The sequence below is a fragment of the Oncorhynchus kisutch genome, unplaced genomic scaffold (assembly GCF_002021735.2).
Source record: "Oncorhynchus kisutch isolate 150728-3 unplaced genomic scaffold, Okis_V2 scaffold1206, whole genome shotgun sequence".
Classification (NCBI taxonomy): domain Eukaryota; kingdom Metazoa; phylum Chordata; class Actinopteri; order Salmoniformes; family Salmonidae; genus Oncorhynchus; species Oncorhynchus kisutch.
This window is the reverse complement of record NW_022263151.1, coordinates 46,168-63,033: the sequence shown is the minus strand read 5'-3', so window position 1 is coordinate 63,033 and position 16,866 is coordinate 46,168. Positions and strand designations below refer to the sequence as shown.

Here is a 16,866-nt window from a genome sequence, read left to right as displayed (position 1 = left end):
GATCCAGTTTTATGCAACAGTGTGTGTGTGTGTGTTGGCAGATCCAGTTTTATGCAACAGTGTGTGTGTGTGTGTGTTGGCAGATCCAGTTTTATGCAACAGTGTGTATGTGTGTGTTGGCAGATCCAGTTTTATGCAACAGTGTGTGTGTGTGTGTGTGTTGGCAGATCCAGTTTTATGCAACAGTGTGTATGTGTGTTGGCAGATCCAGTTTTATGCAACAGTGTGTATGTGTGTGTTGGCAGATCCAGTTTTATGCAACAGTGTGTGTGTGTGTGTGTGTTGGCAGATCCAGTTTTATGCAACAGTGTGTATGTGTGTTGGCAGATCCAGTTTTATGCAACAGTGTGTGTGTGTGTGTGTTGGCAGATCCAGTTTTATGCAACAGTGTGTATGTGTGTTGGCAGATCCAGTTTTATGCAACAGTGTGTATGTGTGTGTGGGCAGATCCGGTTTTTATGCCACGGTGTGTGTGGGCAGATACGTTTAAAAAAATAACCACTGACGAAGGCTGTCGCCGAAACACGTCCGTTTGCTCTGACCTCCGCTGCTTAAAAAATACATTCAAACTCAAAAGAATATTCCAGTGAGTTCAGGTTCTTCCTTTTTTCAAATGTTTGCCCTTTGAACCCAGCACCCAAATACCTTTTTCTACTACAAACTTTTGTGAGTTGAGCACACCAATCACTCTTCGCAGATACTGTTTTACCCAGGCTAATTGCTAACTGTATCCCCTGTAATCCCACACCTTCTTAGGTCATTCTGGCTAAAGTTGCTGCGGTCAACGTGGTTTGGTTAATCATGGGGTTATATTGAGTCATGTTTCCCCCAGACTGTTTAAAGGGAGAGTCAAGGCAACGGGTTTTAAAGGTAGCAGTTGCTCACAGACAAGGTCCTAGAGATCCATGTCAGATTTCCAGTGTGATTCCTTCATATAGCATCTTAAGGTGACAGACTGAGGGATTACAGGTCCTGCTTAAAAAACAGTGAACATTGACAACATTTCTTAACACTACATTTAGGTGCTCTTTTGTGACAAACAAAATATGCTAATCTCCATTATTATGCAATTAGGCCAACTTCAACACTACATAACAATTTTAAAACAATGTTGTTGAGACTAGTTAGAGCATTACTTTACCAGGTGTTACAAATGATCACTTTTAATGAAGTATCTTCAAATAGGGAATGTTAGCCATGCTGGAGGTGCTCTGGTCGAGTTGGTTAACTAAATAAACCTGAGTGATTCAACTAAAGAGATGTATTGAAAAGCCACAACGTGATCCCAAAACCCCCTTGAAACAAAATACTATTGACCCCTTGTCTAGAAAATAACGGTTGAAATCTCTCCAACGGAAATTCCCCACAATGAATCTTGCTCTGTGCTTCTTTGTGTTGAATCGGTTCAAACCCAGCAGGAGGAAAGGAGAAGAATTTAAGTTGTGGGCCTCAGGGAATTAGCAGCAACACTAACGCTAGCATGGACTGTGGTAACTTAGGAGAAACGCTGAAAGTCAAGCTGCAACCTTGCTGCAATTAAACATGTCCACCCAATGCTACAAGTGTCCCAGGATCTTACACTGGAACAAACTAACTCCTTATGAGGATCTCTCTGCACGCAAAATGACTCTGCACTCAAAGTAGTCATCTACTGACCCTGGCCAATGCAGGAAATTGTGACTTGACTAATAATAATTAATAATAGTTTCTGAGTTATTCAGGTATACAGAGGCACCGCCGTTGACACGAGCGTTGGTCGAGTCCAAAGGTCCGTTTAAACAATTAAGCTCTTCAAACAGAGCACATAAAGATGCCATTGTTAGAGGTCTTCCACATGTGCAGTTCTACAAAGACTTCCCCCCCCCAACACCCTCTCCCTACCCCCCCCCCACAACACCCACCCCCCGCCCCCCCCCCACAACACCCACCCCCCGCCCCCCCACAACACCCTCTCCCTACCCCCCACAACACCCTCCCCCCCCCCCACAACACCCTCTCCCCACAACACCCTCTCCCCACCCCCCACAACATCCTCTCCCCACCCCCCCACAAGATCCTCTCCCCACCCCCCCACAAGATCCTCTCCCCACCCCCCCACAACACCCTCTCCCTACCCCCCCACAACACCCTCTCCCTACCCCCCCACAACACCCCCCCCCCCACCCCCCACAACACCCTCTCCCTACCCCCCACAACACCCTCTCCCCACCCCCCCACAACACCCTCTCCCCACCCCCCACCACACCCTCTCCCCACAACACCCTCTCCCCACAACACCCTCTCCCCACAACACCCTCTCCCCACAACACCCTCTCCCCACAACACCCTCTCCCCACAACACCCTCTCCCCACAACACCCTCTCCCCACAACACCCTCTCCCCACAACACCCTCTCCCCACAACACCCTCTCCCCACAACACCCTCTCCCCACAACACCCTCTCCCCACAACACCCTCTCCCCACAACCATGCCGTGGAAAAAAAGTCAGACTTTACCCCTACCTACATGTAAAAATGACTGACTAAACTGTACCGCCACACATCGACTCGGTACCGGTACACCCTGTATATAGCATATTTTATTGTGTTACTTTTTATTAAATGTTTTACTTTAGTTTGTTTTTGGTCAATATTGTCTTAACTCTATTTCTTGAACTGCATTAAGGTAAGTATTAAGTATGTATATCACGTAAGATCTACATCTGTTGTATTCGGCGCATATGACAAATAACATTTGATAAATGAGGGCTGCCACAAAAGGGGCCTAAGAGGCAAACCCCATACTAAGTTCTTGCTTTGAAACCGACAAAAGATTTGAGAACCTTCAACCATTACTTTCTCCATTCAGTTTAATTGGGGGTGTTGACCTTGGTATAATATCTTGGTAAGAATTCTATAAGATGGGAGACATTGAATTGGTGTGCTGGACACTGGGTTTGAAACTGAAAAAACAGAATAGTTTGTCTGACAAACTCTCTCATAGTGAACCACAACAGGTAGACACAACCTGATGACTCATCACAGATATGGGCGACGCAGGGCGTGAGGCAGGGCGTGAGGCAGGGCGTGAGGCAGGGCGTGAGGCAGGGCCTGAGGCAGGGCCTGAGGCAGGGCCTGAGGCAGGGCCTGAGGCAGGGCCTGAGGCAGGGCCTGAGGCAGGGCGTGAGGAAGGGCGTGAGGAAGGGCGTGAGGAAGGGCGTGAGGCAGGGCGTGAGGAAGGGCGTGAGGCAGGGCGTGAGGCAGGGCGTGAGGCAGGGCGTGAGGCAGGGCGTGAGGCAGGGCGTGAGGCAGGGCGTGAGGCAGGACGTGAGGCAGGGCGTGATAGGTGCACCAGATAGGTGCAGTGAAATGTGTTGTATTGTCACATACACCAGATAGGTGCAGTGAAATGTGTTGTATTGTCACATACACCAGATAGGTGCAGTGAAATGTGTTGTTCTACAGGGTCAGTCATAATAGAACGGTACCCCTTGAACAAATTAGGGTTAAGTGCCTTGCTCAAGGGCACATGAGCAGAATTTTCACCTTGTCGGCTCGGGTATTAGAATCAGCGTAATTTTGGGGTTACTGGCTCAATGGGTCAGAGAGAGAAACTGAGACAGTAAAGAGAAGGAGCGAGAGAGAGAGAGAGAGAGAGAGAGAAAGAGAGATGGAGAAAGACCGACCTATTTCCCCTAATGCCAGTAGCTCATTATGAGTTAGTTGTGGGACATTAGGGAAATGAGTGGGCGTGGTTGAGATGAAAGTCTGTCCTCATCACAACAATCAGCACGCTTGTTTGTCTCCTGGATGCACCATCTGAGACACCTTTCATTTAACGTAAGTCTCTCTGAAGACAAAGCCAAAACTGGCTGCCTAGATAACAGTCCCTTGCAACTTGAATACACAGAGAAAAAAAAAACTTTTGTTCAGTTCATTTCAACCAGATTTGCTAGTGGGAAATAAGCTAGCAGGAAACTGATCAGATACTGTACAACTCTCTCCATAATGACAACACTACACCATCCTAACCAACCTCCACATCACTGACAACACTACACCATCCTAACCAACCTCCACATCACTGACAACACTACACCATCCTATCCAACCTCCACATCACTGACAACACTACACCATCCTAACCAACCTCCACATCACTGACAACACTACACCATCCTAACCAACCTCCACATCACTGACAACACTACACCATCCTATCCAACCTCCACATCACTGACAACACTACACCATCCTATCCAACCTCCACATCACTGACAACACTACACCATCCTATCCAACCTCCACATCACTGACAACACTACACCATCCTATCCAACCTCCACATCACTGACAACACTACACCATCCTATCCAACCTCCACATCACTGACAACACTACACCATCCTAACCAACCTCCACATCACTGACAACACTACACCATCCTAACCAACCTCCACATCACTGACAACACTACACCATCCTAACCAACCTCCACATCACTGACAACACTACACCATCCTAACCAACCTCCACATCACTGACAACACTACACCATCCTAACCAACCTCCACATCACTGACAACACTACACCATCCTATCCAACCTCCACATCACTGACAACACTACACCATCCTATCCAACCTCCACATCACTGACAACACTACACCATCCTATCCAACCTCCACATCACTGACAACACTACACCATCCTATCCAACCTCCACATCACTGACAACACTACACCATCCTAACCAACCTCCACATCACTGACAACACTACACCATCCTATCCAACCTCCACATCACTGACAACACTACACCATCCTAACCAACCTCCACATCACTGACAACACTACACCATCCTAACCAACCTCCACATCACTGACAACACTACACCATCCTAACCAACCTCCACATTGCTGACAACACTACACCATCCTAACCAACCTCCACATTGCTGACAACACTACACCATCCTAACCAACCTCCACATTGCTGACAACACTACACCATCCTAACCAACCTCCACATTGCTGACAACACTACACCATCCTAACCAACCTCCACATTGCTGACAACACTACACCATCATAACCAATTTACACATCATGCAGGCAGCAAGCAAACAACCCTCTCAGCTTAGCACTAGCCACATGATGCTAGGCATTCCAAAGGGTGACACAGCTTTCACCACCACCGCTGCCAGAGTACCTAGCATTTCTCACACACAGTTACACACCTCCCTGCACCGCCCCACCGTTTGTGGGAAAAGTGAGAGCAGGGAGAGATGGGGATTACCTCACTGTCTAAAGCCTAAAAGGAAGCCACACGGATGAAGTATGTCATCTGGCTTTTATCGGTAAGTGATACTGATAGGCATCTGGAAGTGTCCATTTCCTGTTTCAGTGGAGTGGAAAATGGGACGGTGGCAGCCCTACAATCTGTGTTGGTTTCCCTGGCCACACACTAGGAGAGGGACCTGACTGACTTTCTCCAGTGAGTCAGCAAAATGATTCACCCCTCCATCTCTTAACTGGAGTAGGGCAGAGTTGTGAGCTTCCTCTGACTGCCCATGTCAGGCATCTGATTCCTGTGGAATCTCACATTTTCTCTCTCTGACTGTCACACATGCACAGGCAGACATGCACACGCAGACATGCACACACACCATTTCCTGCTTCTGTCAATATCGCTTCATGTGTAATAAGGCGTAGCACGGTGATGTAAACAGTCCATCCTGCGTCTATAGTCACAGCAATACCACTGACTAAAGGATTAATCCAACTCCCCCTAATCTCCTGCTACTGTACTAAAGGATTAATCCAACTCCCCCTAATCTCCTGCTACTGTACTAAAGGATTAATCCAACTCCCCCTAATCTCCTGCTACTGTACTAAAGGATTAATCCAACTCCCCCTAATCTCCTGCTACAGTACTACAGGATCAATCCAACTCCCCCTAATCTCCTGCTACAGTACTACAGGATTAATCCAACTCCCCCTAATCTCCTGCTACAGTACTACAGGATTAATCCAACTCCCCCTAATCTCCTGCTACAGTACTACAGGATTAATCCAACTCCCCCTAATCTGCTGCTACAGTAATACATGATTTATCTAACTACCCCTAATCCCCAACTCTAGTACCACTAACTAAGGATTAATCAAATCAAATTTGATTGGTTACATACACATGGTTAGCAGATGTTAATGAGAGTGTAGCGAAATGCTTGTGCTTCTAGTTCCGACAGTGCAGTAATATCTAACAATTCCCCAACAACTACCTAATACACACAAATCTAAAGGGGTGAATGAGAATATGTACATATGAGTATATGGATGCGGGATGGCTTAGCGGCATAGGCAAGGTGTAATAGATGGTATAAAATACAGTATATACATGTGTTATGAGTAATGTAAGATATGTAAACATTATTAAAGTGGCATTATTTAAAGTGACTAGTGATCCATTTATTAGTGATCAGGTCTCAATGTGTGCAGCAGCCTCTCTGAGTTAGTAATTGCTGTTTAGCAGTCTGATGGCCTTGAGATAGAAGCCATTTCTCAATCTCTCGGTCCCAGCTTTGATGCACCTGTACTGACCTCGCCTTCTGGATGATAGTGGTGTGAACAGACAGTGGCTCGGGTGGTTATTGTCCTTGATGATCTTTTTGGCCTTCCTGTGACATCGGGTGCGCTAGGTGTCCTGGAGGGCAGGTAATTTGCCCCCGGTGATGCTTTGTGCAGACCGCACCGCCCTCTGGAGAGCCTTGCAGTAGAGGGCGGTGCAGTTCCCGTACCAGGCGGTGATACAGCCCGACAGAATGTTCTCGCTTGCGCATCTGTAAAAGTTTGTCAGGGTTTTGGGTGACAAACCAAATTTCTTCCACCTCCTGAGGTTGAAGAGGTTCTGTTGCGACTTCTTCACCACACTGTCTGTGTGGGTGGACCATTTCAGTTTGTCTGTGATGTGTATGCCCAGGAACTTAAAAAACTTTCCACCTTCTCCACTGCTGTCCCAATGATGTGGATAGGGGGGTGCTCCCTCTGCTGTTTCCTGAAGTCCACGGTCATCCCCTTTGTTTTGTTGACGTTCAGTGAGAGGTTGTTTTCCAGACACCACACTAAAGGATTCATCCAATGGCAGTGTAGTAAATAGGACCCAGCATTGCCACGTGTCATCTACAGCCACCCACATCACCTGCTGTATTATCCAGTAGTTAAATAATATATTACCCAGCTGATATTATCCAGTAGTTAAATAATATATTACCTAGCTGGTATTATCCAGATAGAATGTTCTCATATAGCAATGGCCTACAAATAGAGCTAACTTCCTAGTTCAGGGAACATTAGAGCCAGTAGATCTAGCTGGTCTGTCATATTATAACAGAGCCAGTAGATCTAGCTGGTCTGTCATATTATAACAGAGCCAGTAGATCTAGCTGGTCTGTCATATTATAATAGAGACAGTAGATCTAGCTGGTCTGTCATATTATAATAGAGACAGTAGATCTAGCTGGTCTGTCATATTATAATAGAGACAGTAGATCTAGCTGGTCTGTGCTTGGATGCATGTTCTAAAGAGCAACGACAGAAAGATAGTTTTGAAAGGTCTTCATCACAAAAGACATCCATTTAATTGTGCCTTATTGTAGCTCTCACTACCACCCATGAGCCTGTTTAACTGAAATGGCTGAATTCCTTCTAAGCAGGTGCCGTAGGGGATGCGAGGACTCCTAAATTGAAGGTTAGCCGTCTTTGTTTTGAAGTTCCCCACTGGGATAGATTTCCCCAGCGAGCGCTCCTCATTGAAAGCAGTTTTCTGTACCGACTGTACATAAACTCAGCACCAGATGCTTAGGTGTGTGTGTTTGTGTGTGTGTCTGTGTACAACAATGCTAAAATGTAGGGGTGCTGATGACTGGGCTTGGCTATGTGTGGCCACAGGCATGGAACAGGAGGCAACGTGTCAACACGTATGGAAGAGTCCAATAAAGAGGTGTTGAGAGGAGAAGAAAGGCTTTAAAACAGTGATGGGTGGGACCTCATAGCTGTCAATCACAGACCTGGGCTATTTGATTTGTGGAGACACAGGAGAGTGATAATGCTGCCTTCAGACGCTGGTCTAGGATCAGCGGTTGTGTTTTCTCCATGATGGTAAGGTTAGGATTGAGGGAGAGAACTCGCTTCCCTCTGACATTTTACGAAGGAAGCGGGGATAGGGTGGACGACAGAGGATATGAGGAACGCCTTGAGATTTACCCCTATCAGTTCTCAATATACAAGCATGCAGAACGGTACGTCTGCTAATACAAGGAGATACGACATAACTGGACAACTGACTGACATTCTACTCTGCTTTGGTCTAAAGCTTTGGTCTAAAGCAGGGACGGGCAACCTTTTGAAGCCCCCCACCCCCATTAAAGTTGCCCATCCCCCATCTACACCTAGCTGCTTATTTTGATATTAGGCAGCCATTACAGCTGTGAATTATTATGAGTAACTTTCTACTCACTTTGTACAACTCTTAGAGCAGGGATGTGCAACTGGCGGCCCTTGGATCAATAAAATACACGTGTGAGTAGGCAGACTCGCGAGCAACTGCAGCCCCTCATGATGAGTTCAGATGTTTTGTGGCCCCCACTCCCCATTATGTTGCCCATTCCTGATCTAAAGTGACTCACATGGTCAGTCCTGAGGTCCCCTTTCAGCCTCTAGGGAAAGGGGGATACAACTGAATGCCTTCAACTGAAATGCGTCTCCCACTGTTAACCCAACCCCTCTTAAAATCAGAGAGGTGCGGGGGGGGCTGTCATAATCGGCATCTACGTCGTCGTCGCCTAGGGCATGGCTGTCACACTGGTTTGATTTTCAACATTGCTAAAATGCCAGAGATGTGATGTCATTTGTCATTTCTCACAGCGCATACAGTGGGCTCCCTGTTCTTTAAAGTCGTATCCTGGCCAAACATTCACCCCATTATCATTCCTGTTCCTCAACTACAGGTTCCTCTCTAGATGAGGCATGTGATGAGAATCAAAAATATGCCATGTTTCTTCACCCGTTGTACTTTTGACCCTTTGTGTGATTGGTTCTTTAAGTGTGAGAAATGAGAGGTATGCGTCCCCTTTACTAAAGGTTGACACATTCAAACTCCGTTCCTCTCTGAGCTTGTGATTAATTATCCCTCCTTGATCCAGAGTGCCATCTGCGACAAACAGAAAACAAATGTGGAGCAAAGAAGTATGGTGGAACATGAATTCTGCCCCAAACAATGATGGAGGTCAGCTGAGAGCAGGAGCTCCTTCTTTGGATACAAGCTTTCCCAGGACATTCCAAGATAAACAATAGTGCAGTGTTCAGTGAAAGTGGAGCGAGCTTGAGAGAGAGAGGTGGTGAGAGAGAGAGAAAAGAAAAAAAATACTTAGAATGGTTGAAGGGTTCTTGTTTTGAGCAACCTCTGAGGCGTCTTGGAGCAGACAATCCCTGGTAGAAGTTGAGCAAGTCTCAGATCCAGGACCAGCTTTCCCTCCCTGAATCCTAACCCTAACAAACAAACTTCAAAACGGACAGAGCGGTGAATAAGGGCAACTTCACATAGTTGTTACACCAATACGGTACTCTATTATATCATTCTCACCACAGAATGTAGACTAATACTCCAAAAAGGACAAACACTATGTCCGATCTACTTTAAGAGAAGAGGCTGCAGAGTGATCCTCGAATGCACATGACAACCCAGCCCAACGTAGCCAGTCATCACAGGCACAAAGCAGTTAAGGTGATTAGCGCTATACAGTCATGATAAACGATGCACTCTGCCTGCCTCTATTGACAGCGTTTTCACACAGAGCAGCAGGGTGATGACAAATTAGTCGTGTGCATGCGGGGGGTAGTGGACGCTACCTGGTGTTTAGCAGCTAGCCACGGCCAGCATAACGAGCTGGTGAAAGAAAGCTAACACCTCCCTAAGACACCACTAACATGAAACTACACAAATAGCATGCAACCTTAGCTTAGCTTTTAGCCTAGCTTTTAGCCTAGCAGCTAAAAGCCAATTTATGCTTGATCCAAAAATGTGGAGCCTACGGGGGGGCATGCAGAGGCCAAATTAAGCATCATACTGCAGCGCCGAGCGCCTCTCAATTGTTTTGACAATGTGGAGGGATCCATAGAGCATGATTGGTAGGTGGGGGCGGTAAGCACTGTATAAACAAAGCCACTTCCTTGAAAACTTCCTTCACAATAGCTCTGCTCCGCTAAGCGCAAGATGTATGAAAGCCCTGACGTCTGTGGAGGCTGCATCGCAGTAAATGCTGTACGGCCACTTCAGATTGCCGGATTGACCATGCAGAGCCTTTAAGCCTCCATTGGTTTATAGTTAGGCTATAGCCTGAGGAGGGTGGGTTGCCATGGAAACGTCACTGTAAGTGTTCTATGCCTATTGTGTTTATTATTTACCATGAAAATGCCTTAAAAACCTAAATAGAAGGTCACATGATGAGACCATTCCTTCCATTCACCCACAGCCTTAGCTCTGGACTCGGAGTCATCCACCCAACACACCCACCTACCTACAAAGGACCGTACTGTCCAGCCAACTGATCTTTCTCAGATAGCAGCTTTGCCAGCAGCATACCACCCTGCATCCCACTGCTGGCTTGCCTCTGAAGCTAAACAGGGTTGACACTAGTAGGTCCCTGTATGGGAGACCAGATGCTGTTGGAAGTGGGGTTGGAGGGCCAGTAGGAGGCACTCTTTCCTCCGGTCTAAAATAAAATATCCCAATGCCTCAGGGCAGTGACATTGCCCTGTGTAGGGTGTGGTCTTTCGGATGGGACGTTAAACGGGTGTCCTGACTCTGTGGTCACTAAAGATCCCATGGCACTTATTGTAAGAGTAGGGGTGTTAACCTCGGTGTCCTGGCTAAATTCCCAATCTGGCCTTCATACCATCATGGCCACCTAATCCTCCCTAGCTTCCAATTGGCCCATTCATCCCCCTCCTCTCCCCTGTAACTATTCCCCAGGTCATTGCTGTAAATGAGAATGTGTTCTCAGTCAACTCACCTGGTAAAATAAGGGTAAAATAAAACCTTTAATAAAAAGCTCTCAGTTATGCTTACTTGGATAAGACAACCCAACCTTGACAAAAGCCTGACTGTTCAAACGGTTCCTACTGATCAGAGAGCAGTTCCTACTGATCAGAGAGCAGTTCACACTGATCAGAGAGCAGTTCACACTGATCAGAGAGCAGTTCACACTGATCAGAGAGCAGTTCACACTGATCAGAGAGCAGTTCACACTGATCAGAGAGCAGTTCACACTGATCAGAGAGCAGTTCACACTGATCAGAGAGCAGTTCACACTGATCAGAGAACAGTTCACACTGATCAGAGAACAGTTCACACTGATCAGAGAACAGTTCACACTGATCAGAGAACAGTTCACACTGATCAGAGAACAGTTCACACTGATCAGAGAACAGTTCACACTGATCAGAGAACAGTTCACACTGATCAGAGAACAGTTCACACTGATCAGAGAACAGTTCACACTGATCAGAGAACAGTTCACACTGATCAGAGAACAGTTCACACTGATCAGATAACAAGCTAATGTTCTATTGTTCCAGAAATAAACAAAGCCATTGATCGACGAGTCTGGTAGCTTGGAGGTTAGATGTGTCAGAGTACATAGAAGGGGGAACACTGTCCCTCAGTTACCCCCACTGGTAGTACTGCATAAAGCACTTCCTGGTTGACTATAAATCCATGCAAATTCCTCCGTAAATCCCATGTTACACAAAGGATTTCTGAGCAGCCAGAAAGCTGACTATCGACAGCGCTGGATATTAAGAAAGATAGCAGCACCCACCCACTCACTCACTCATACACCCAGGATAGAACCGGACTACTCTGTTGCAGGAAGCTGAAACTGTTACCCTAGCCAGCAGTCTCTTCTGCCCTGCCCTAGAGATCCCCACAGCACTGCATACAGAGTGTGTCAGCACTGCGCAGAGTGGAGATGCTGTATGTGTGTGTGTGTGTGTGTGTGTGTGTGTGTGTGTTGCAGGGATAGAGAGACTTGGCAGGGTGCCCTGCAGGGCTAGGCCTGTGTAGCAGCCTGCTGATGTCGAGGCGCCCTGAGTAGCAGCACTCCCAGTTCCCCTGAGGTGTGTCCATACAGCCATTACGAACCACTGTGGGTCGTTCAGATAGAAATCACTTGTGTAGAACAGACATGCCCCTCTGACGTGTAGAATAAGGAATCATATCAGTTCTATTCATAGCATTTCTATCGGCAACGTTCAGTGCTTTGCAGCCTCCTGGACACAACCCAGGAGTATAACTCCCTAGTCCCTCAGTCCTGAGGAGGGACTTTATCACTGCAACGCTTTAACCCTCCATCACAAGGACTTGATAACACTATCAGAACCATTACATAACGGACAACAGAAGAGCCATTACAATACAGAACTGATGTCATCTTACAACACCCAACTTCACATTACCATGACATAGCACCAGTAAAGTAGTCCACTGACACAGAGCTGATTCAGTCTCAGTAGGTCTGGGAATATCAGGCTTAATGCAGAAGCCCACTGACACAGAGCTGATTCAGTCTCTCAGTAGGTATGGGAATATCAGGCTTAATGCAGAAGTCCACTGACACAGAGCTGATTCAGTCTCAGTAGGTCTGGGAATATCAGGCTTAATGCAGAAGTCCACTGACACAGAGCTGATTCAGTCTCTCAGTAGGTCTGGGAATATCAGGCTTAATGCAGAAGTCCACTGACACAGAGCTGATTCAGTCTCAGTAGGTCTGGGAATATCAGGCTTAATGCAGAAGTCCACTGACACAGAGCTGATTCAGTCTCTCAGTAGGTCTGGGAATATCAGGCTTAATGCAGAAGTCCACTGATACAGAGCTGATTCAGTCTCTCAGTAGGTCTGGGAATATCAGGCTCAATGCAGAAGTCTACTGACACAGAGCTGATTCAGTCTCTCAGTAGGTCTGGGAATATCAGGCTTAATGCAGAAGTCCACTGACACAGAGCTGATTCAGTCTCAGTACTGACTGACTACATATAGTGACAGACTAACCTTGCCACTGGGCAGAACTGACCCATGTGAATCACTAAGCGCCGCTGTGGGCATCCGACATCACTCATATTGATCCGAACTGACCAGTCTGGACCGCCCAGCCAGCCTGGGTCTGTGCCAGGCCACTGCAGCAAGGCAGAGATGGGCGGGACTGACTGACCTCTATGGTGAAGTGTTAGCGAAGGTATTAGCGTGTGTTAGAAAATAATGGTTGAATAGGTTGTTTCTATCATCTTACGTCTCACATTCATCTCACTGTGTAGAGACGTACTGTGTAAATGCACATCCCTGTGCAAAATAAGTATATTTTTGCCCCTGTCTCCATCTGTAGGACTCTGAGGAGGCATTAAACACCTATCAAAGTAAATTTGAAGCATTGTGGTTCCAAACTGCCATTTCTTTTGAGGTGACATTGATTCATCACAAACTGCCTTAGGTGAAGACCTCAGACAAATCCTTAGCGCCTGTCCAGCCAGCAGTGTTCCTGAGGCTTTAACCCTTCAACGCCTGACCTTCAACTGCAGTACAATGCAGCAGAGGGTGAACGAAAGACCTGCAGGCATGTGAGAGTGTGTGCATGTATGTGTGTGACACACTGATGTTGGCATCTGTTAGTGGTGGACTGCAGTCATAGGCAGGCTGTGAAGTAGAGGAGTGTACCAGGGCCAACTGAACCCCCTACACACACACACACACACACACACACACAGGGCCGAATAGAGCCCTTTGTCCTCCACAAGAGCCACAGCTGTTCGAGAGAGAAACAGGGAAAACCAGAGAGAGAAACAGAGATGGAGCCCACCAGGAGCACACAGATACAAAACAGGAGAACAGCAGCAGAGAGGAGTCAAAGCAACTGATGCAGGATGGGGAGTGATGCAGCGTTGGGAGTGTCTTTGCGCATGTGAGGGATGGGGGCTGTATTGGCAGTAGCTACAAAGCTGATTGCTTTTCCAGCTTAAGACGCACGCCCAGAGAGAGACAGCGAGAGACCATATTATGTAAAGGATGTTCCTATGATGTCTCTGGGGCAGTGTCAACTCCACTAAAGACTACAGAGCCTAAAGAGTTAGAGACAGACAGCCTGGCCCCCACTCCAAAACCACCTAGCCCGGCCCCCACTCCAAAACCACCTAGCCCGGCCCCCACTCCAAAACCACCTAGCCCCACTCCAAAACCACCTAGCCCCACTCCAAAGCCATCCGGCCCCCACTCCAAAGCCATCCGGCCCCCACTCCAAAGCCATCCGGCCCCCACTCCAAAGCCATCCGGCCCCCACTCCAAAGCCATCCGGCCCCCACTCCAAAGCCATCCGGCCCCCACTCCAAAGCCATCCGGCCCCCACTCCAAAGCCATCCGGCCCCCACTCCAAAGCCATCCGGCCCCCACTCCAAAGCCATCCGGCCCCCACTCCAAAACCATCCGGCCCCCACTCCAAAACCATCCGGCCACCACTCCAAAACCATCCGGCCCCCACTCCAAAACCATCCGGCCCCCACTCCAAAACCATCCGGCCCCCACTCCAAAACCATCCGGCCCCCACTCCAAAACCATCCGGCCCCCACTCCAAAACCATCCGGCCCCCACTCCAAAACCATCCGGCCCCCACTCCAAAACCATCCGGCCCCCACTCCAAAACCATCCGGCCCCCACTCCAAAACCATCCGGCCCCCACTCCAAAACCATCCGGCCCCCACTCCAAAACCATCCGGCCCCCACTCCAAAACCATCCGGCCTGATGGATCTATCCGATTGGTGAAAACATTCTGGGAGGAGAGTCATTAGGTCTGTCTGGTGTAGCGATGGGACATGCTGTTCTTGGTTCAAGGCTAGAGGAGGTTCCAATTGGACAATAAGGCCTATGTCTAGTCTAGATCTCTACAGGCCACCATAGGGCCGCTGGGATTAGGCTCAATGATGGCACTTAGGTAATATGTCACAATGACCAGAACGGTGAAAAAGAATGGTCTGAAATCTCCCAAAAAGTACAAACTATAGTCTGGGACAAGATTTATGCAAAATACACATCTGGACACAGCTTTTTACCCTTCTCTATGTCAAGCCAATGATGTCACAGTGGATCCACAAGATAACAAACAGTCCTCTAGTCTAGAGCCAAGTCCCTGGACTGACCTGACTCAGTGAATTACATCTGCAACCCAAACCCACTGGACTTAATGCTGATCTGTCACTTTCAGTGGAACATGACACGCAGGAGGAGTGTGTGGAGAAGAGCCAAAGCACACACATACACACACCCATGCAGAGCAGACTTCCACACACACAGGCAGAGATACATGCACATCACATCACATCACACACACACACCCACGCAGCGCAGACTTCCACACACACACAGGCAGAGATACATGCACATCACATCACATACACACACCCACGCAGCGCAGCGCAGACTTCCACACACACAGGCAGAGATACATGCACATCACATGCACACACACCCTCAGTGATGTGTTTGACATTGGCTAAGTAAATCTGCTCCGCTATTTCTGAACAGGCCCTATCTTCTAGCGCAAACAATAAAACCCAGTCTCTCTCAAGGACTGTGTCAACATGGGATTTCTCAACATCTCCAACCATCTTCTGGTCGGCCTGCTGAGGTTTTGTTCCCCTATCCACTTAGCTCCCTTGTGAAAGACACTGGATTTTGTAAAAAAGCAAAAGGTTTAAAATAACTTATTTAGGACAGTGAAATTACCCAATGTTGGGGTCGCACATCCGAAGAACCAATTGTGCTATTTTGTTAGTTTTCTTTGTGTTTTGTGTAACTTTTTAAAACTTATTGTGTACATAATATTGCTGCTACCGTCTCTTATGACCAAAAATAACTTCTGGACATCAGAACAGCGATTACTCACCACGGACTGGAATAAATTTGATCCTTTAAAGAGTCTGAGGAGAATGTTATCCTGCTTTCACTGGAACAAGCCCAGATCCTCGTCATTTGCGTGAAGAAAAGACGCCGGAAAAGGGGCCGCAGATCGGGCATCCTTCTGAAGATCCGTAGGCGAGCGAGTAAACTCCCACTGCCATCCGTTCTTCTTGCTAACGTGTAATCATTGGATAATAAAATTGATGGCCTACTATTAAAGATTATCCTACCAACGGGACATAAAAAAACGGTAACGTCTTATGTTTCACCAAGACGTGGCTGAAGGACGTTACGGACAATATAGAGTTAGCGGGATTTTGCATGCACCGGCAAAACAGAGACGCTACCTCTGGTAAGACGATGGGTGAGGGTGTGTCTATTTGTCTATAACAGCTGGTGGGCAATGTCTAATATTAAAGAGGTATTGCTCGCCTGAGGTAGAGTACCTTCTGATAAGCTGTAGACCACACTATCTACCAAGAGAGTTCTCATCTATATTATTCGTAGCAGTCTATTCACCACCACAGAACTAAGCTGGCACTAATACCGCTCTCAACCATCTCTATAAGGCCATAAGCAAACAAGAAAAAGCTCACCCAGAAGATGCGCGCCTAGTGGCCAGGGACTTTAATGCAGGCAAACTTAAATCAGTTTTACCAAATTTCTACCAGCATGTCACATGTGCAACCAGAGGGGGAAAAAACTCCACACACAGATGCATTCAAAGCAGTCCCCCGCCCTCCATTTGGCAAATCTGACCATAATTCTATCCTCCTGATTCCTGCTTACAAGCAAAAACTAAAGAAAGACGTACCCGTGACTAACTCAATACAGAAGTGGTCAGAGGACACGGATGCTACACTACAGGACTGTTTTGCTAGCACAG

General features: G+C 47.4%; 1 protein-coding gene across 1 annotated transcript in view; it reads right to left on the bottom strand.

The window, feature by feature from the left end:
* Nucleotides 1-16,866, bottom strand: part of LOC109881492 (unconventional myosin-IXAa-like) — a gene marked incomplete at its 3' end in the record, with an annotated part of 63,071 nt that overhangs the window by 14,965 nt on the left and 31,240 nt on the right. The gene's annotated exons all lie outside the window — the stretch shown is intronic.